The sequence below is a fragment of the Bubalus bubalis genome, chromosome 7, assembly GCF_019923935.1.
Source record: "Bubalus bubalis isolate 160015118507 breed Murrah chromosome 7, NDDB_SH_1, whole genome shotgun sequence".
Taxonomy (NCBI): Eukaryota; Metazoa; Chordata; class Mammalia; order Artiodactyla; family Bovidae; genus Bubalus; species Bubalus bubalis.
In genome coordinates, this window is record NC_059163.1 from 48,962,701 (window position 1) to 48,984,953 (window position 22,253).

The 22,253-nt window shown below is 45.7% G+C and overlaps 1 long non-coding RNA gene and 1 other non-coding gene across 2 annotated transcripts; both read right to left on the reverse strand.

Moving 5' to 3' along the window:
- Window positions 1-2,169: 2,169 nt before the first annotated feature.
- On the reverse strand, window positions 2,170-22,127 carry LOC102393808. The gene is made up of 6 exons (XR_327470.4): window positions 21,821-22,127; window positions 21,403-21,541; window positions 16,531-16,925; window positions 10,991-15,838; window positions 6,011-6,091; window positions 2,170-2,462 (listed from the first exon to the last, which is right to left on the reverse strand). It is a non-coding gene; the product is annotated as an uncharacterized LOC102393808 (long non-coding RNA).
- Window positions 16,104-16,225, reverse strand: LOC112586302. The gene has a single exon (XR_003110768.2). It is a non-coding gene; the product is annotated as a small nucleolar RNA SNORA26 (small nucleolar RNA).
- Window positions 22,128-22,253: the final 126 nt, after the last annotated feature.

The window sequence follows — 22,253 nt, forward strand, 5'->3', positions numbered from 1 at the left end:
AGAAAAAATACTTCAAATGAAACGGTGTTCCTAGTCCACTGTTTGTTTAGAGCACTAGTTCTCAAACCGGGCTGCACATTGGGATCAACTGGTAAGATTTACAAAATACACTGATGCCTGTGCTCCACTCCCAGGTAATCTGATCTAATTGGTCTGGAGTGCAACCTGAGCACGGAAGCTTTTAAAAACACCCCAGAAAGTTCTAATATATGGCCAAGTTTTACAATCACTAGTTTAGGGAAGACTCTAAACCTGTTTCTCACCCTGCACAAATTCTGGTTAAAAAGGTCTGTATAACCTAGTAGTAAAATATGCCACTGTGTACACCAACATTCATAGTAGCCAAAAAAAAAATGGAAACAATCCAATACCCATTGATGGATGTGAATAAACAAAATGCATATCCATACAATGGAGTATTATTTAGCCTTAAGAGGGAATGAAATTCTGTTAGATGCTGCAACATGCATGGATGCTGAAAACATCATGCTGAGTGAAATAAGCCAGATCTTGCATGATTCCCCTGAATCTGAAGTTTCTAGAAGGGTCAAATTTGTAGCGACAGAGTGGAATAGAGGTTACCAGGGTCTGGGAGATTTACTGTTTAAGAGGTATAGTTTCAGTTTGCTGCTGCTAAGTCGCTTCAGTGGTGTACGACTCTGTGCGACCCCAGAGATGGCAGCCCACCAGGCTCCCCCGTCCCTGGGATTCTCCAGGCAAGAACACTGGAGTGGGCTGCCATTTCCTTCTCCAATGCATGAAAGTGAAAAGTGAAAGTGAAGTCGCTCAGTCGTGTCCGACTCTTAGTGACCCCATGGACTGCAGCCCACCAGGCTCCTCTGTCCATGGGACTCTCCAGGCAAGAGTACTGGAGTGGGGTGCCATTGCCTTCTCCAATAGTTTCAGTTTAGGGATGACAAAAATTTTCTGGAAATGGATAGTGGTGTTGATTGCACAACATTGTGAATATTCTTAATGCCACTTAATTGTACATTAAAAAAATGGTTAAAGTGGTAAATTTTATGTTATATATATTTTAGAACAATAAAAAAATGTTAAGCATAAAGGTTGCCAGTGGTGGGCTATGAGCCACCTTTCCCAGCTAGTTTTAGAGTGTTGATGGTAAGGAATATGATACAGAGTAATTTAGTAATGGTCTTAACAGAGTTTGGTGGTGATTTTCTCTCCACATCGTTTTCAAAGAAGGCAGTTCTTTTTATTTTTACTTTATTTTTAAATTTTTGGTTGTGCTGAGTCTTTCTTTTGGCTATTCTGGGTCTTCCTTTGAGTGCATGGGCTTTCTGTAGTTGTGGCACAACTTCTCATTGAGGAGCATGGTCTTCCCATGTTGTAGAGCATGGGCTCTAGAGCTCACTGGCTTCTCTAGTTGTGGTGTGTGGGCTCAGTTGCCCCAAGGCATTTGGGATCTTAGTTCCCCAACCAGAGATAAAACCCACGTTCCCACATTGGAAGGTGGATTCTTAACCACTAGACCAGACAACTGTTAACTGTTATAAAACCTTTGCATGTGTGCAGACAGGTAGAGACCGTAAAACTGAAATCTGCAATGCAATGCTGTAAAAACTACTGTGTGAGGATCCTTTTGAAGCAAAGTTCAGAAGTGAGTCTCTTTGACCCTCACATCTTTGATGCACTCCCTCCTGGACTGTACTTGTACACACCAAACAAAACCGAGACATCTAGATCACTATTTCTGTGAGACATTTAGCAAGAGACATATAATTTGTATCTGACGTGACGCTATTTCTGGTGTTCCAAAGAGAAAGATAAAGTGAAACAAGTCTCTTTGGTATCAAATTTTCATGACAGAAATGAGGCTATTTATAAGCTGTTTTAACTGAAGTAAATGGATCACAATGTCAAAGGGCTTGATTTACCAGTCCGGATGGTCTGCTTGAGCAGAAGACAGGTGAGCTCTCGGAGCTTGGTTTTCCTATGCAAAATAATTGTATCATAAATTCATACTGGCTGCAAGGAACATATTAACATTCAGAGTTTCTAAATTCTAAAAGATGTCCAGGAGATACTCTTCCTCCTTAAGCAGAAGATTCTGGAACTGTACTGTCTAGAAGTGTGCTCTTGAAATGAGGCTAGTGCTACTGAGTATATTAATTCACTATGGCTGCTGTAACAAATGTCACAAACTTGTTGGCTTAAAGCACACATTTATGATCTTACAGTTCTGGGGGTCAGAGTTGGAAGTCAGTTTCCCTGGGCCAACATCAGGGTGTCTGTAGGGCCATGCTCCTCTTGAAGTTTCCAGGGAATAGTCTGTTTCTTTGCCTCTTCCAGCTGTAGAGCTCCACTCTGAGCATTCATTGCCTCAAGGCCCCCCCCCCCCCACCTTCAAAGCCTGCAGTGTAGCATCTTGCCTCCGCTGTCACATTGTCTTTTTCTTCTGTTCTGCAGTCAGATCTCTCTGTCCCCTTCTTATAAGACACCTGTAATTACATTTAGGGCACATTCAAATAATCCAGGATAATTTCTCCACCTCAAGATCTATAATCTAGAGGGGAGGAGAGGGTGAGATGTATGGAAAGAGTAACATAGAAACTTACATTACCATATGTAAAATAGATATCCAACAGGAATTTGCTGTATGGCTCGGGAAACTCAAACAGAGGCTCTGTGTCAACCTAGAGGGGTGGGATGGGGAGGGAGATGGGAGGGAGGTTCAAAAGGGAGGGATTATATGACACCTATGGGGCTTCTCTGGTGGCTCAGATGGTAAAGAGTCTGCCTGCAGTGTGGGCAGACCGGGGTTCGATCCCTGGGTCGGGAAGATCCCCTGGAGAAGGAAATGGCAACCCACTCCAGTATTCTTGCCTGGAAAATCCCACGGATGGAGGAGCCTGGCAGGCTACAGTCCATGGGGTCACAAAGAATCGGACACGACTGAGCAACTTCACTTTTCTTTCTTATGGCTGATTCACGTTGAGGTTTGACAGAAAACAACAAAATTCTGTAAAGCAATTATCCTTCAATAAAAAAACAGATTTAAAAAAAGATCTTTAGTCTAATCATATCCATAAAGTCCCTTTTGTTACATAAGGTACAACTAATAGGTGCTGGATATTAGGAGGTGGATCTGTTTGGAGGCCATTATTCAACCCACCATACTGAGGACTGAATTTCTTATTTAATTACATGTAAATATCCATGTGGCTAGCGGCCACCCTAGTGGACAGTACAAACATAGGACGTTTTGTCTTCACAGGAAGTTCTATAGAAACAGCGCTGCTTTAGGAGACATCTAGCAGCCAATGTAGGCTTCCCTGATAGCTCAGTTGGTAACAAATCCACCTGCGATGCAGGAGACCCCAGTTCAATTCCCGGGTTCGGAAGATCCGCTGGAGAAGGGATAGGCTACCCACTCCAGTATTCTTGGGCTTCCCTGGTAGCTCAGCTGGTAAAGAACCCGCCTACAATGTAGGAGACCTGGGCTCAATCCCTGGGTTGGGAAGATCCCCTGGAGAAGGGAAAGGTTACTCACTCCAGTTTTCTGACCTGGAGAATTCCAAGGACTGTATAGTCCATGGGGTCACAAAGAGTCGGACACGACTGAGTGATTTTCACTTTCAGTAGCCAATTCTAGATAGTTCATTTCATAGTTACAGGCCATCTTAAGTTATTATTGGGCTGCTCTTCAAAAGAAAAAAAAACTATATAATTTTTTTAAAGAAATTCAGAACACCTCTTCCCATAGATGGCCAAGGAAAACCCCTAGTGATCCTTCATCACTGAGTAATGAGGTAATGAGTATTTATGATGGGCCAGGCACTGAACTCTAAAAGAAGTTCACAATCTACAACATAATTAATAAACATCATGATAGCAAGAGACACTGGGAGCATGAGATCAGAAACCAGTCCTGATGAGGTCAGGAAAGGAATTCTGGAGAATGAAAAAGCCTAAGGGGTTGCCAGGCTAAGAAGGGTGAGAGAGAACACAGGCAGAGGGTAAGAAAGATGTTACTGGCACAGCGGAAAGAGATTAAGAGAAAGGTTGGGAGTAAAGTAGTGCCATGTGACTGAATATGCGGGCTCCAAAGGGAGAAGGCAGAAAATAAGGCAGGGGACATCTTAACTGGGTCTAATATGTTATCATAAGGAGTTTGAGCTTTTCCCTTACTATCAGGATTGATTTTCATGCAAATAACAGAGGCCCGGTGATAGTGTCCAAGGTTCTGATCACTAATTAAGATGTGTGGGAATTTGCCACACACATCAGCTCTATTCTGACACTATCTACCTGGAGATAGCATGAGATCCCACAGATCAAGGGCTCAGTCCCAACACCCCCTCCCGGCTCAAACATCCAATGCCAATTGTGAGTCTAGGTTGTTACCTGTGGTTTTGACAACTGACTTAGATCAGATGTCCCCACAACTCTAGACTTGGGTTCAACTATTGTAATTAGAATGACTCACAAACCTCAGAGAAACATTTTATTTACTAAATTATCAGTTTATTATAAAAAGGCATAACTCAGGAACAGCCAGATGGAAGAGATGCAGAGGGCAACATTAAAAAGGGGAGCAGAGTTTACATGCCTACTTTGAGGGTACCATTCTCCCAGAATCTCCATGGGTTCACCAACCTTTGAACCCTGTCTTTTTTGGTGTTTTGTAGAGGCTCCTCACTAAGGTGTGACTGATTAAATCAGTGGCTATTAGTGACTGAGTCAGCCTCCAGCCCCCTTTCTTCCCTGGTGTGGGGTAGGGGGAAAACAGGAGGGACTAAAACTTCCAATCCTCGAACCACAGGGTTGGGTCCTCTGGCAACTGGCCCCTATCCTGTACTTTCCAAAAGTCATATCATTAGCATAACAAAAGACACTTTTTATTGTACTCATCAAGAGTTTTAGGAGTTCTGTGCCAGAAGCAGGGCCACAGTACACAGGACCTTGAACAAGGCAGATGTTCATCAGGACCAAAGCTGATGTAGAAGTTGTGCTCCATACAGTTTTCAGGGGCTCAGATTCCTCCTAATTCATTTCTCTGCCATCTTTAGTATGTTAGCTTCCAAGGGCTGCCATAACAAAGGACCACAAACTGGGTGGCTTAAAGAACAGAAGAGCAGCGTCTCCCAGTTCTGGAGGTTGGACATCTGAGAAGGAGCTTTCTAGAGGCTGGAGGGATGAATCTGGTCCAGGTCTATCTCCTGGTTTCTGGTGGTTTCCTGGGAACCTTGGGCATTCCTTGGCTTGTAGAGTCATCTCTTCCTTCATCTCTCTATTCATATAGCATTCTTCCTGAGAGTGTGTTTCTGTGCCCATGTCTCTCCTTTTCATAAGGACACCAGTCATACTGGATTAGGTGCTGTCTACTTTAATATGACCTTCTTATCTAATTACATCTGCAATGATCCTACAATATCACATTTCAAATAAAGTCATGTCTAAGGGGGAGGGGTAGGACTTGGACACATGAATTTAGGGGAGACACAATCCAACCCATCACATCTAGGAGATGGTCAAAGATGGCAGCTAGAGATGCAAGCCTCACAGCCACATTCAAGGTCTTCTTAAAGGGCCCATCCTTACTCTGGAGGGTTTCTCAAAGCAGCCTAGCACGAACAGATTCTGGTTTTGAGGTGAGAGTCATTGGAGAGTCATTCTTTAAAGAGGGTACTGACCACTTGTTAGCAATGTCTCCTCTTCAGAAGTGAGATCAGAGATAAGCCTGGCTGAGGATTGAGAAGAGAACAGGGAAACCTGTTCCTTCTCCTCGGATCATTCCAAAAGGAGGAGAAAGGATCAGGAGTCATCTACAAGACCAAGCTGCTAAGGACATCTGACTCATTTCCCACAGACTAGTTTCAACTATGGCGTGCTACAGACCTGCTGGCAGGACTCATGGCCAACTGCCATTTCTTCTGTGCTTTCACCCCCTTTTCTTTTTGTAATATCTTTTCTGCTGGGGGGTTGTGGTTATTGTGAGTTTGCCTCCACGATGAGACCATAGGTTCCTCAAGAGGAAACAAAGTACCTTTTAAGTCTGATAACTCTCATAGAGGTGGCGGTGGTGGGATTCACAGCTTTAATCTCAGCTCCAGCACTGATAAGCCATCTGAAAAACAAAAAAGTAGTAACAGTATATATCTTACAATGTTGTTAGGATTAAAAATAACAAATGCAAGTGCTTGGGGTATAGTATTTAGTAGATGCTCAATGGTAACTATTATTGGTTATTTGTCAGAGTTTATCCTAGGGGCCAGCACAGGGCATCTCACAGAGTAAGCCCTCTGCTATCCTCATGTGTGGAAATTGATGATAATTCAAACAGCATCACAGACCATAAGACACCACACATTGGAAAAGAAACAGTCATCAAATGCAATCAAGCATTGTGGGGAGAAATAAATACATGTAACATAAAAAGTAACACTGGAAGGACATAATAAGTACATATGTATCATTTAAAAGTCAAAAGACTCCAATGATACCATGGAATAAACAGGACAGTATGGTTTGAGGAATCCCTTACACTTAGGAGCCAGATTTGACTCAGACCTTTGATTACAAGTCTGAGGGCAAACTCTCAGACACAGCTAGTAACAGCCCAGGAAAGCCCTCTGACAGAGAAGTGTGTGACCTTGGATGAGAGCAGACAGTAAACTACAGGCGATGGCACTATAGCAGCAAACCTTCCCTATGATTTGGGGCTACATATTTTATGGTGTCTGATCACAGGAAATGTCTCCTAAAACATTAAACTTTCCCAAACCTGAAATAATATTTTCATTGCTAAAAGTACAAGGTCAAAACAGCTGGATGTCTTACCTATCTTTGGGAAGCTGCATTTTTAATTTCTTTTTAACAAGATACTACACAGATATTTTTGCAGAGCAGCCCAGCCATAAACTCAAGGTGGCCTGTGGCTGTGAAATGAAGTATCTGGTGTTGGCCTCTAGATGTCTTCTAAAGCACTGCTGTCAACAGCACTTCCTATGAGGACTTTCTATATCTGCTCTACCAATATGGTAGCCACTAGCCCCATGGCTATTTAAATTAAATTTAAAAAATCAGTTCACTGGTGCACTATCAAGGCTAATTATAAAGCTATAGTAATGAAGACTATGTGGTATTGGTGCAAAGATAGACAAAATCAACCTATTAAATAGGCCAGAGTGGGAAATAGGCCTACATGTATGTGGTCACCTGGTTTGTGACTACGGCAAGTCTGGGCAAGTGATCAATTAAATAACCATGCTGGATTCACTGGCTAGCCATATAGAAAAACAGATGTCTGCATCTACCTTTATATCCGATCACTCACAACAATCAGTTCAAAATGGATTACTATTCTAAATGGGCAAATTAAAACAGTAAAACTTTTGGAGGAAAATAGAGAAGGAATCTTCATAACCTGGAGTAGGCAGAGATTTCTTAAAACCAGTCACCATCAAAAATTGATACATTGGAGTATTAAAACTAAGAACGTGGGCTTTGCTGGTGTCTCTGTTGTAAAGAATCTGCCTGCCAACACAGGGGACACGGGTTCAGTCCCTGGTCCAGGAAGACCCCACAAACCGGGGAGCAACTAAACCCATGTGCCGCTACTACTGAGCCTGTGCTCTAGAGCCCAGAAGTCACAACTACTGAAACCCTCATGCCTAGAGCCTGTGCTCTGCAACAAGAAAAGATGCAGCAATGAGAAACCCATGGACCATAACTACAGACAAGACCCCCTCACTGCAACTAGAGAAAAAGCCCATATAGCAATGAAGACCCCAGCCCAGCCAATAAATAAATAATAAGAACTCTCCCTCTCAACGGGCATCGCTAGAAGAATGAGAAGGAACTCAGAATTGAAAGAGATATTTGAAACACATACACTTGACAAAGGAGGCATATTTTAAAAGTCCTCTTACTATGGATAAACTAGTATATTTACCCAATGGAATTCTACTCAGCAATAAAAAGAAATGAATTATTGACACATGCAATGACATGAAGGAATCTAAAGTACAGTAGGCTGAGTGAAAGAAGTCACAAAATAGCAGATATGTATGATTCTAGTTATATGAAATTCTGAAGCAGGTAAAGCTAATCCACTGTAGGGAAAAAATAAATCAGAACTATGGTTTCCATCAGGAAAGTGGAAATAGAGATTGACTGGAAGGTGGCATTGAACTTGAAACTCCTTTGCTCAAAACTCAGCCAATCTACACTGAAGATTTGTGCATTTAACTTTTATATCAAAAGAAGAAACCTTAAATACTGAATTATATATATGCTGAAGTTAGAAAACACATATTGCTATCTGCAATCAATTTTGAAATGCAACAACATGAAGATGGATAAAGGGAAGGATAGAAATATAATAAAACAAGTTCTATAAAAAAAAGGGAGATCAAAGCAGTCAATCCTAAAGGAAATCAACTCTGAATATTCACTGCAAGGACTGATGCTGAAGCTGAAGCTCCAATACTTTGGTCACTTTATGTGTGCTATGCTGTACTTAGTCACTCAGTTGTGTCCAACTCTTTGTGACCCCATGGACTGGTGCTCACCAGGCTCCTCTGTCCATGGGGATTCTCCAGGAAAGAATACTGGAGTGAGTTGCCATGCCCTCCTCCAGGGGATCTTCCCAACCCAGGGATCAAAACCAGTTCTCCTGCATTGCAGCCAGATTCTTTATCATCTGAGCCACCAGGGAAGCCCTTAGTCACTTGATGCAAAGAGCCAACTCATTGGAAAAGACCCTGATGTGGGGAAGGATTGAAGGCAGGAGGAGGAGTGGGTGACAGAGGATGAGATGGTTGGATGGTATCACCGACTCGACAGACATGAGTTTGAGCAAACGCCAGAAGATAGTGAAGGACAGGGAAGCCTGGGATGCTGCAGTCCATGGGGTCCCAACAAGTTGGACATGACTTAGCAATTGAACAACAACAGAATCTGTGTGGCAGGTTTACTTGTGTTTACTGTAAAGTTCCTTAAACTTTGCTATTTGAACATTTTTATAATCAAGAATTAGGGGGAAAAAAAACTCAGGAAAATGGGCAAAAAATTTAACAGAAACTTCATAAAGTTATTTCTAAATAACCAATAACCATATGACAAAGTGCTCAACTTCATTAATCCAGTTCCAGTTCAGTCCAGTCCAGTCCAGTTCATGTCCGACTCTTTGTGACCCCATGAACCACAGCACGCCAGGCCTTCCTGTCCATCACCAGCTCCAGAGTCTACCCAAACCCATGTCCATTAAGTTGGTGATGCCATCCAACCATCTCATCCTCTGTCATCCCCTTCTCCTCCTGCTCTCAATCTTCCCCAGAATCAGGGTTTTTTCAAATGAGTCAGCTCTTCGCATCAGGTGGCCAAAGTACTGGAATTTCAGCTTCAACATCTGTCCTTCCAATGAACACCCAGGATTGCTCTCCTTTAGGATGGACTGGCTGGATCTCCTTGCAGTCCAAGGGACTCTCAAGAGTCTTCTCCAACACCACAGTTCAAAAGCATCAATTCTTTGGCGCTCAGCTTTCTTTATAGTCCAACTCTCACATCCATACATGACTACTGGAAAAACCATAGCCTTGACTAGACAGACCTTTGTTGACAAAGTAATGTCTCTGCTTTTTAATATGCTGTCTAGGTTGGTCATAACTTTCCTTCCAAGGAGTGTCTTTTAATTTCATGGCTGTAATCACCATCTGCAGTGATTTGGGAGCCCCAAAATATAAAGTCAGCTACTGTTTCCACTGTTTCCCTATCTATTTGCCATGAAGTGATGGGACTGGATGCCATGATCTTAATTTTCTGAATGTTTAGCTTTAAGACAACTTTTTCACTTTCCTCTTTCACTTTCATCAAGAGGCTCTTTAGTTCTTCACTTTCTGCCATAAGAGTGGTGTCATCTGCATATTTGAGGTTATTGATATTTCTCCCAGCAATCTTGATTACAGCTTGTGCTTCCTCCAGCCCAGCGTTTCTCATGATGTACTTCATTAATCAGGTAGATGAAAATTAAAATCACAGAAAACATAATCATCACCCACCAAAATGGCCAAAATGAAAAAAGATGGGACATACTTAGCACTGACAAATACGTGGAATGACTGGAACTCTCATATGTTGTTCATCAGGGTGTAAATTTGTGCAAACACTCTGGAAAACTGCTTTAAAATGTCTACTAAATTTGAACATGGCACAACTCTGATCCAACAGTTCCGTTTCTGGTTATACACCCAACATGGCTTGTGTACTTAACTGCAGATAAGAATATTTCAATAAATAGCACTGTGTGCCAGAGAGTGGCAATAAGGAACCACAGAAGGATTTGAGATTTCTGAGACCTGAGAAGGATTTGAGAGAGACGATCAGATTTGCCTTAGGAAGATTAATCCTTGGATTTGTAGAGGATGGCAAGGAGAGGAGTTAAGTTATTTGTAGAGGTAATCCAGCAATTAGGAAGTCCCGGATTAAAATAAGAGAGACAGGGATGAAAAGGACAGAGTATAGTCCATATTTGCAGAGCAAACACAGAACTTGGGCAGGTGACTAAAGTTCTCTGTGCTTCTGGTTTCTTCACTTGAAAAACCATTGACAGTACCTACTTCATTGATGATTATTTTGATGATTTAATGAATTAAGGCACGCGGGGCAGGGGTTGGTGGTTAACGATTGTTAAAAAAAAATTTAATTCTCAGTGCATGCTATGCAGAGCAAGACGTAGGTTTGGAGATCAGAAAGCTTTTAAAGAAATACCTTAATTTGGCAAGGTCTATGGAAGCCTGTTTTCTCCCAAGCACGGGTAAAAAACAGCTCCCTGCCCAGGACAAGGTCAGTTTGGGGACACAGTTTAGAAAACTGAGGTTAGGAACGAGACAAGACATGCTAGAAATCTGGGCAAGAAATGATTCTAAAATGCCACGGGTGAAGAGGTGGGATTCTACTCGGACAGCCCAAGCTCTCGCACTAGGAACTGGGGGCAAGCGTAGGCGTTTCGTATCCTGCTCCCCACCTCCTCAGCTGAGAAGCAGTGCCGGAGAGTGGGACGAGGGTTCAGACGGAGAAGACGAAGTTGGCTCCGGAAAACATGCCAATGGGACGCGAACTTTTCCGTGCTTAGCCCATTGGGTGCGCGCGGAACCGCCTCCATGTGTTGATTGGCAGGCTGCGTCCCCCAGGGTTCTCGCGGCCTGTAGGAGTGTGTCAGAACTCTCGCGAGGGCGCAGGTCTTCCACCGGGTTTGGAACACTTGGTCTCATTGCCGGTGGGTGGAGGGTGCGGTGTCTTTGCCTACTCGGATGCCTCGGCCCTTGGTAGCGTCCATTCGCTCGCTACCCCGAGCCGCGGGGATTTGAAGGGCAGTAGGCGTGGTCAGGGAGTTTGACGAGCCGCAGGCAGAGAGCTGCCTGTCTCGAACCCCGGACCCGTGGTGCCCGAGGCGGAGGTGAGGCTGGGCCCGGGCCGTGGGGTCGCTTAGCCGCCGGGTCTTGGGTTTTCACTCGCGGTTCCCTACCTCCCCTCCTCGGGGTGGAGATTCGCTGTCGGCGCGGCTCTGCTGCCGCTTGGCGGGAGGAACCCAAGGTAGTAAAGCGCGACCTGATTGGGCCCTGCAGGGCACTGACGCTCACTCCGTCTACTGAACGGTTTGCGGCCTCGGAAGGGATATTTGCATTCAAAATAGTGGAAGAGTTTGTGGCTCTCTGGTTACCGCGCTTGAGTGCTCGCAGGACAGTGAGATAGAATACTTAGAGGAATGAACCGCCTCGCTTAAATGGTCGGTTCTTGTTCTAGCCTGTTTCTAGCTCGGCTAGTTTCGGCTGCTGTACAGATAGTTAAGTGAGGGTAAAGTCACATCTACATTTTGAAGGTCGTTTCTAATGGAAACACCTGCAGTAATGCAAGATTCCTCCAGTAATGGGGAGTGTCAATATGTATTGAATTCTTGCACTTGGCAAACAACACAGTTATCTTCACGTATTTTACACTTAATACTAAAAGTCTTGTGGCTGGGTCTGTTTTCACTGCAGAAAAAGCACGGCCAAGAAGGGGGTAAAAGGTAAATGGGGATCTCGAATACTGAGCCCTGTACATACCTGAATATTCACGTACTGTTGTGGAAAGTGGTAGAAAATAGCAAATGTTGAAGTTCGGCCTCCTGGTATACACTCAAAAGAACTGAAAGCAGACTGTAGACAACAGCACCCATTCTCTTTTTATGTATTTGGCCTATTAATACAACACGTTTCAGCTGACCACACTGCTTTCTAGGTTGCCAGCTAATTTTGTGAGTAGATGACAATTTGTTTTTCAACCATAAAAACGAGTGATCATTATTTAGAGCAAAAATTTCGTATTAAGCTTTGTATAAAGCTAAGTGTAAATCTGCGAGACCCTTGAAATGTTAAAATATAATTTATGGTGAAGAAGTACTGTCAAGAGCAAGCCTCTGACTAGCATAAAAGGCTTGAAGGCGGAGATGACACCCAGGACGATGCAAGCATATTGCAGTTACCCATATTACACATGAACAGTTGAGGGTCAGGCATTTTGCTGAAAGCCAATTAACTAAGAAAAAAAATGAGTAAGAAGCTAAATTAATAGACTCATTCTGAAAGGAAGCGTGCACCTGAGGGAAGTTCCTAGCAAACTCTCTTGTGGGCAATGATCCTGTAGAAGTCTAACCAAAATAGGGCTGCACCAGAACCTGCCACTTGGGTGCATGTTTAGGGAATGCCAAGTTGCTTCGGTCGCGTTCAACTCTGTGCTACCCCATGGACTGTAGCCTGCCTGGCTCCTGTCCTTGGGGATTCTCTAGGCAATACTGGAGTGGGTTGCCAAGCCCTCCTCCAGATCTTCCCAACCCAGGGATCTAACTGACATCTCCTGCATTGCAGATGGATCTTTTACCTTCTGAGCCCCCAGGGAACCAGGGAAGCCAGAGATAATGGGAATATCTCAAAAGAAGAGTGGCCACTTTTAGGCAGAAATATTCAGACTTGTAATAATGAAACCTTTTTGCTGTGGCAAGCATTAACAATAGGTATTCACATCTGTCAGCAAGAAAGGAATGGTGGGGAGTTTTTTATACTTTCACTCTATTCAGGTCTACAATTTGCTACAGTGAGTTTTGATCCTAACTTCTTTGAAAGGAATGAGATTCAAAAGGCATTACTGTGAATGGCAACATGTAAACAACACACAATCTTTTCAATAATGTTTTATTTATTGACTGTGATAGCCCCACAAGAATACTGAAATTCAGTAAGTTTTTTATTCAGAAACTTGGGTCTGCCCATCTACTTACCAATCTCTAGCATGAAGCTGCCATTATTCGGTATCAGTATTTGTTGCAACCTGTGTGTTGTGCTTAGTCACTCAGTTGTGTCTGACTCTTTGCAAGCCCATGGACGGTAGCCTGCATGGACTGTAACCCCATGGACTGTACAATTTTAAATAACAAATTCCTGGTTATTTAAAAAATTTTTGGAAAACCAACGTATGAACAGGACTGTACCGGTTGCAGTTGCTTCCTGGGAGAGGGGGAAATCTGTGGCAGAACCAAGGTTTCCACCTGTCTGCCCAGCCCAAGTGACTCCTCAAGGGACAGAGAACCACCAGCAGGGCTCGGTGGAGTGAAGCTTCTTGTGCAACCAGTGGTTACCCTTGGAAACTTTGCTAGCACCCTCAGACTTTCATCTAGGCCTTTAGTCTACCAAATACTGTCTCCACCAAAATGCTAGTCACAGGCCTTTACACCAGAGGCCTTCGTCAAAGACCAGTTGCAATTACATACTCTGATCTGCTTTGTTCACAATACCCAGAATAGGTCTTGGCCCATAGCAGGTACTCTATTATTTTTTTTTAATGAACATTAAAGCCAGGATCTTAGTACCATATAAATATCAAGTATCAGTATTTTCATTCTGATCTAAATTACAGTGACCATACAGTATTATCAAAATGATCCTATAGCACTACTAAGTGCCTACTACTCACCAGGGAGTTAGATGTACTGCGTATAACCCCAGTAACTATCATCAACTTAAGAGTTAGACTCAACATAGCGACTAAGCCACCACCAAAGATAAAGAAATTGAAGTTAAGAACTGGTCAGAGATCATTTAGGATGGGGATTTGAATCTAGGCTCTTATTAACTAGGCTCCAATCCTAAGTAAGCCACTTCAGTGTGATTTATAAGACAATTCAACACAACTAACAATAGTATTATAAATAATACTGCTCTTTGTACTATAGTCACCATGGTTTTAGGACTAAGTATTTGAGAACTTATAATAAGCCAGGTATTTGGTCAGACCCCAGGAATATGGTAGATACCAAGATGGATTTTATTGGCAGGGGCAGGTAGGCAAGCTCACAAGAAACCACAAAATGTGCTTCCAAGTGTAAGGGCATTACAAGGTGCTATAGAACTCCAGAATAAGAGCACCGGGGAGGGAAGATAGCACTTAATAGAAACGTGGGAAAGTATATGGATGGCAGGGGGCATTGTACGTTAAGTGATCGCATTCCGAGGTCTGACAGGCCAGAAAGCAAGCTGCCATCTTAGAATGGTCTCAAATATCCACCCTAGCCCTGCACACAAACTTAAGGCCACTTCTCTGCAGCTTCACCTTGCTTTCCCCACAAACCTTTAAACATATCCCTCCCCAGGGCCTTTGCACTTGCTTTCCCTCTACCTGAAATCCTCTTCATCCAAATATGTACAGTTGACCTTTGTATAATACAGGAGTTAATCTGAATAATTTATAGATGGCCCTCCACATCCACAAATTCAACCATGTAGTATCTTCTACTGAAAATACCTGTGAATAAGGGGACCCATGAAGTTCAAATCCACGTTACTCAAAGGTTGACTGTAACAACCACATTACCCTCTGCAGCCCTTTCAGGTCTTCTGTAGTTAGTCTCAGCCAGCTCTATCTGAAATTATGTCCTCCACTCAGAGTGCATACCCACGCCTTTCCTATTGCCCTTGTCTAGCAATTATTCTTTTACAACATATTTGTTGAATTTCCTATATTAGGAGGCTAGATTTTACAGAATTTGGAATATTAAAAAAATGAAGTTTACACAGAGGCTAAAACAATGTTTTGAAATAAGCATTAAGAGTGAATCCTAGGCTTAAGATTTACGATTTCTGGAAAATGAGGTATTTGCAAACATTCAGTGCTGATCAACAGGAAGAATTCCTAGCTCCTACTGGGCTGTTAATTTTGCTACACTGACATTTCTTCCTATATGAAAACTCTCCCATCACCTCCAATCCTTTCAGAATTCTAACAATCTAGCATCATTGTGTCTTTTAAATTCCTTCTTACAGCTCACTGTGCTACATTCATCAGCAGCATTTAACATGCTGAAGAATGGTCCTTTGTGCCAAATTTCAACATATATTCTGAGTAAGTCTCTAATCCTAACTCCCTCCCCAAATGGCCTAATCTCTATTTGAATACTTCTACTGTTACACAAGGACACTAAATCCCAAGACAGATACATGACTTTCCATAGTTTACATAGCCAGAAAGGTACATATGAGGTTCCTTGTTTAGGGCTATGCATATGTGATGGAATATTAATTCACTACCTGAAATATTGCTTCATCTATAATTTTACACTACCCACTTCATAAAGCTGGGAGAATTAAACCACCAGCATTATCCCACTGACCCAACTCCTATGCCAGTGCAGATCCATAGCTGCTACAAGTTATGTGAGAATAGCTGGCCTCATTAGACTCACTGTTGTACACTGCACAGCGATATAGTTGGTGTAGGTCAGTTAAAATACCAGCATCAGACAGCATCCTGGCTTCAATGGCTTGTACCTGTAGTTTTCAACCTAAAAAAAATAAATGTTTTAAAATTACCTTTTTGAATAGAAAATTTGCACATGTGTTCCATCATCTAGATATTTTTCCACCATCAAAAGCGACCAAAGTACCCAAACTGCCTTGTATTTTTGAATACACTAGATGGGACCCGCAGAGGAATGTAAAAATCAGGCCTGAAAGTATTGTCAAACCGAAGGTCAAGTTTAAATTTAATGACCTTGGTATTAACTATACACATACCAGTAAGTGCTAAGACTTAAAATCTTCTGGTTCAGTTGTGACTCCAGACAGGATCCAGAGAGGAGTTCTAAAATCTCTTCTCTGGGTTTTATGGAGACTTTCTTTACCCTCCTGTGTTAGCCTCTTAAGGCACTGCGTTAGCCTTAAAAGGGCACTGGAAAGGGCGATCTGGGTTTCTCACAGGGTTCTCTACCATTTCCTGCACTCCTCTTGATAATATCGTGGACATCAGCAGTTTCTTTAGCCGAGTCCGAAAACCCACTAGAAGCAGCTGGTCTGCTGGGTGAAGCCAGTAAACATCCATTTCTTTTAACATTAAGGAAGAGCCTGATCCAAGCCTTTGCATGGAGCTTGGGAACTCTCCAGTCACCGTTAGCCACAAGCTCGGGCCTGGGTCATCTTACTTTCACTCAAGGACAGGGTTGTAAGGAATAGGCGGGGCATTTTGGGTAATCTTTACCTGAGATGGCATTTGCAGTTGAGCAGGGGGCGGAAAGTTCCAAGCTGATGCAATCTGCCTGGAGTATTGGAGTGGGGCAAAGTTCAGTTTTATTTTCCCTGAAGTCAGGTGGTCCAGCAAGGGCCCTTGAGGTAGTTATCTTCTTTGTCTAGGCCTGAGGACTCCTTCATTACAGACCCTGAAGTCATAAAAGGATGGGAAAAGGGTGCCGTATCTCTCTGGCTACTTCCTCCTGGACAGGGGCGATGGTTTTGGGGTCTGGAACAGAGGATCTTTCTAGGGCCCAGGGTTTCCTTTTTCCGAAGTTAAGGTGAGGCTCTCAAGAAGAATGGTCTTTGACTTGGTCTTGAGAAGAGATGGCCCGAATCCGGTCTTGGAGAAATCTTTGAAAGAGACTGAAGAAACAGGGGCCAAATAAGAGGAGTAAGATAATAAGTACTAATGGTTCCAAGAAAGGGAGCAACCAAGGGCGGGCCAGTTGGAACAGGCTTCAGGAGTGGAAAGCTTTTGTAACTCTTTTTTGTGGCCTTTGATTCTGTCTCTAAGTTCTCTGACCCTACCCTGGACTATGCCTGTTTCGTTAACAAAAGAGCAGTAGTCTTCTCCCAGGAAAAGGCAGGTTCATCCCTTTTCTGTGGTGAGAAGGTCCAGGGCTCGTCTATTTTGTAGGGCTACAGAAGCCAATGAGTTAATTTGCCTTTGGACTGCAACAAAGGACTCCACCACCTGTTCCATATTCTCCTTAAGTTCCTGGGACAGTTTGTAGTAGAAATGGGCTGAGGTCGAGATGCCCCCAATCCCAGTGCCCAGAGCTGCCGCTATGCCATCCCAATCAGGAGGGGGGCCATGACAGCCTGTTTTTTTCCTGTGGGAATGTTTCACCTGGGGATCGGCTACTTGTTCTATCTCTTTATCTTCTAGGATGGTAAGACCTGGGGTCAGAAAGACCAAGATGCAAGGTCCAGGGGGTTGGGGGGAAGACATGAGTAGGCGTAGGTCCCTCAGAGAATGAAGATTCCCGGGCTGGTGCAATTACTTGTGCTGTCCTAGAGAACCCAAGTGGAACAGAAGAGAGTGGAGTTTGTGAGCCTGGTGTAGTTGGGACTAGAGCAGTTGACACAGGTTAGGTTTGAAGGGGCTGAAAGGATATTGTCAGAGACTGGCCCAATGAGTTGTGTAGTGTTTTGTTTGGGAGGGGAGGTACAGTTGCCCTGTGACAACCAAGTGGAGGGTAAAGGGATTGCTATGTGTAGTGATAGAGATAGCGACATGCATATCCAGCACTGGGATGTGTAGTGTGTGTTCTGGAAGAACTGGAATGAGTTAAGGAGGATAAGGTGTCAGTTGTCAGAGGGAGGATTTAGGAGGGGCTGTAATTGGGAAAGGTGGTCTGGGCGTCTATAGGACTCAGGGGTTGCCTGTAACTGGGAGATTAGGTTTCTTATAACCTGTTCTTGGTTCTTTTTACGCTGTTGATCTTGTGGCCCTCCCCCGTCTGAGTACTCCCAGCAGGTAGTGGGATAGAGACATATGTCTTTTCCATTTGGCTTATAGCAGTTGCTCACAGCACTCCCTGTCTTCTGTACTTTAACAGTGAGTAGGGATTTGGACTTTCCCGCCCCGATGTTCATAGTGCATGGTTTAGGGGCCGTGTTAAAACATAAGGAATCGACATAGGAATGAATTTCATCGCAGGGGCAGGAACTAGCCAGAAGGCCGGATAGCGTAGCAAGGATAAGGAACAGGGGAGTCATGGGTCTGGTAGTTAGACAACGTGAAGGAAATAGAATCCTAGGAGTAAAACACAGCTGACAGCGTAGGCGGCACTGATGAAGAGACGGAGGACAGGTGACCAGTCTAGAGGAGACAGTTGTTAGGCCTATAGCAAGGGCTAAGGTTAAGGGTGATGTGGACTGGGGTATGTTTGGCTATGGATGGGTGACCAGTACCCCAGACTCGGGAGTCTATGGCAGGTAGGTCCAGGGAAGGTCAGGAGTAGGGGATACGGATGGTCCAGGTGCCATGTGCATGTAGAACAGAGACCACATTGAGAGGGGGTATGGTAACAGAGACCCCTAATTTGGATAACAAATCTCTCCCTAGGAGCACCATGGGGCACTGAGGCATTATGAGAAATGAGTGTTCAAGGGTCAAGTTTCCAAATTGACAGAATAATGGGAGGCTGATTCTTGGGCTCAGGGGGACTCCAGAGACCCCCTTGATTGTGAGCTCTGAGTTTTGGGTTGGGCCAGAGTAGGAGGTCGAGAGAAGGCAGCTCCAGTGTCTACTATGAAGGAGACCTTTCTCCCAGCCACTATCCCGTCTACCCTAAGTTCTGAGCTTGTGTCCAGGACACAGGCCGGGGGGTGGGGGCTGGAACCTGGTTTCCATCATTGGACCAACTCTCACAGGGTCGGGCTAGAGTTTTGGAGAGTTGGGGACCTCCCCAGGGGTGCCAGGGCGTTCCTGGGGGCAGTCCACCTTCCAATGTCCCCATTGGCCTCAGTTCAGGTACGCCTTGGTGTGGGTCGGTGGCTTTGGGCATGCCTTTTGACCAGTGTCCCAACTGGTTGCAGGGTCCGGGCCAGGGGGGTTGGGGAGGGGGGCGGTTTGAGCCCCAGTCTGGGATGACTTGGGCTAGGCTGATCTCTTCCCTTAATTGCTGCTGCCAAAAGGTATATTTAGCCTTTCTCTCAGTCTTTTTCTCTTTTAGCCTCCTCCTATTATTGAACACCTCTAGCTACTTCTAGAAGGTCCCTTTGGGGAGCTCTTGGGGCCCTTCTCTAGTTGTCGAAGTTTGCGTCTAATGTCAGGGGCAGACTGATATGGAGGTTGTTATACTTTTGGACTGCCTCTGTGAGGCGCATCAAGAACAAGGCTGGATTTTCGCCCGCCCCTTGGGTGATTAATCCTAACTGACATGGATGTGAGTATTTTTCTGCGTGCCCTCTAGGAGGCAGGTGACCATATGGTTGAGTATCCTGATGCCTGGGTCACTGGGCTGGTATGTCCAGTGAGGTTCGAGTTGAGGCACCGCCTCATCAGCAGCTGGGCTGGCCCAGTCTTGGTTGTGTGACTGGCATGAGCTCCCACGGCTTGCCAGATACAGTCTTTTTCATCTGGATTGAGAGTGGCATTTAGGATATAATATGTCACTCCATGTGAAGGTTATAGGTCTGGGTAAGCCTCAGGAACTCTTTTCTGTACCTGGTAGAGTTTTCAGAAAATGATCCTAACTTTTCTTCTATCTGGCTCATGTCTGACAATGAAAATGGCACGTGGACTCGGGTGGGGCCTTCTGGTCCTGCCACTCTCAGGAGAAACGTGTTGGATACGTGATTGCGTGGCAGGGGGGTTGGGAAGTGGGGAGGGACTGGGGTCACGGGGTTGAGAAAGGCTCAGGAGAGGTTTCAGAGTCACTAGGTGAGTTCGGTGAGGGGGAAGGAGGGGGTTGATGGTGTGGCTGGTAGGGAGGGGGCTCGTCCGCAGGGTCAAACTCTGGGGGTGCAGAAGGTCGTGCGCGGCTGGTTAAAGCAGAAGGGTCCTTTTGTTTGGGAGGCAAGGTGCACAGAAGGACCTCATGCAACAGGACTTGCATAGGGAGGGCCTGCTCCGAAAGGCCCAAAAGGCTTGGGCATATGGGGCCTCGGACCACTTGCCATTCCATTTTAAGAAGCTGGTAAGATCTTGAAGAATGTATAAGTCAAATGTGCCAAATTCAGGCCAGTGGTTTTGATTGTCTAATTACTACTGAGGCCAGATCTGCATACAGAGCTGCTCTAAGCAGCTCGCCTTGAGTTCAGTAAGAGTAGTTTGGGATTTTTGAGGACGCAGGACAAGGGGAATCTTTTGGGATAGATTGGCCAGACCCCATGATTGGGAGGCAAGCAGAGGCTCCTTCTGTGAGTCTCGGTTGTCACCCGTAGTCACAATAGGAGTTATGAGAAGAGAGCTCATTATCAAGGCGGAGCAGCCCCCACTGTCGCTTACAGAGTGGCCTTAGGCCAGGGGACCCCGGGACCAGAGAGGACAGTATACTAGGGTACCTCTAGAACACTATCCGGATCTTACCTTAATGTAGGGGCCGGAGTGAGTGGAATATTGGATGTGGAGGCGTCGAATGGCAGGAGTTCCCTGTTCCGGAGGTCGTCAGAGAGAGAGGAAAGAGAGAGAGAGGAGAGAGGAGGGGAGCGAGAGAGAGAGGAGAGAGAGACACGAGTGCCTCGCCCATTCCGGGGTTTCAGCACCAAAAAAATGAAAGCAATAGTTCTGCTGCTGCTGCTGCTAAGTCGCTTCAGTCGTGTCCGACTCTGTGCGACCCCATAGACGGCAGCCCACCAGGCTCCCCCGTCCCTGGGATTCTCCAGGCAAGAACACTGGAGTGGGTTGCCATTTCCTTCTCCAATGCACGAAAGTGAAAAGTGAAAGTGAAGTCGCTCAGTCATATCTGACTCGTAGTGACCCCATGAACTGCAGCCTTCCAGGCTCCTCCGTCCATGGGATTTTCCAGGCAAGAGTACTGGAGTGCGGTGCCATTGCCTTCTCCAAGCAATAGTTTGGGAGGAGGCAAAGAAAGGAAAACGACCTCAACGAAGACAGGTTACCTTTATTCAGGCAAGGAGTAGGGGACAAGCGGCCTGACGACCAGGCTGAGCGCGCGAAGGATCAGGGAGGCTGCGTATTTGGGTGAGGGGGTGGGTTGCGGAAGTGATACGAGAAGCTTTAGTCAGGCGGGGCGTTTTGGGTAATCTTTAGCTGAGATGCCATTTGCGATTGAGCAGGGGGCGGGGAGGTCCGGACAGCGGGGGGAAGTCCCGGGCTCATGCCATTATCTTCTTTTTCTAGGCCCGAGGACTCGTTCAAGGGTCATACCTGCGCTTAGTACTCAGGCCGCTGCAGCCGGCAGTAGCTGGAGATAAATTCCCCAGGCCCACGGTTGGTTCAAGATCCGCTGTAACCGCCTCAGTCTGGGTGGGGCCCGACCCCGCTACAAAGTAGCCGCGGCTGCACCCTGGGGAAGCAAAGCGCAAGCTTCTTACCGCGCCCGGGTAGGCCAGCCTGGAAGCCTCCGGGCGACTCGGCGCGGCGCAGTGTGCCTCGAGCGGCCCCGGGACGGGCACCGCCGCCCGTCCCTCCCAGGCCGCCGAGGGCTGCTCTACCCCTGCGTTCTGGCCGCCGAGAGCAGTGGAGCTCCGGGCGGGCAAAGCTCGAGGGGATGAGGGGCGAGCCCAGCCCCACCCGGCCCGCAGAACGGCCGGGTGCCCTCCCCACCACACCGACCTACACTCACCGCTCAATTCAGCAAGACTGAGGCCGGGGCGCGTGTGCTGCGCCGAGAAAATGCAAGCGGGGCGGGGCGGGGCGCGAGCAGGGCATCCGGGGCGGGACGGTCGGGGGTAGGGGCGGTCCGGGCAGCCAATCCCGGGAATTCTCCGGACCTGGGCGGTGCGGGCCTGGCCATGCGGTCTCTGGCTAGACCGGATGCTGCAGGTCTTTCTGTGGCGGGAGGACTAGGCAAACCTACGCAGAGCGTTCTACTCAGATGCTCTAGGAGTCTTGCCGCCTTCCTAGGCCTTGGTGCTCGTAAATCTGGTTCTCTCGGCCAAGTGTCTTCCTCTGGACTGCCCTTAGAAGGCCCTGGCCAACCCAGAAATTCCCCTTCCCGTAGCTACGCTTGTTCTGTTTGTGTCTTGCAAAACTGAACTTAGAGGCCAGAGCCACGT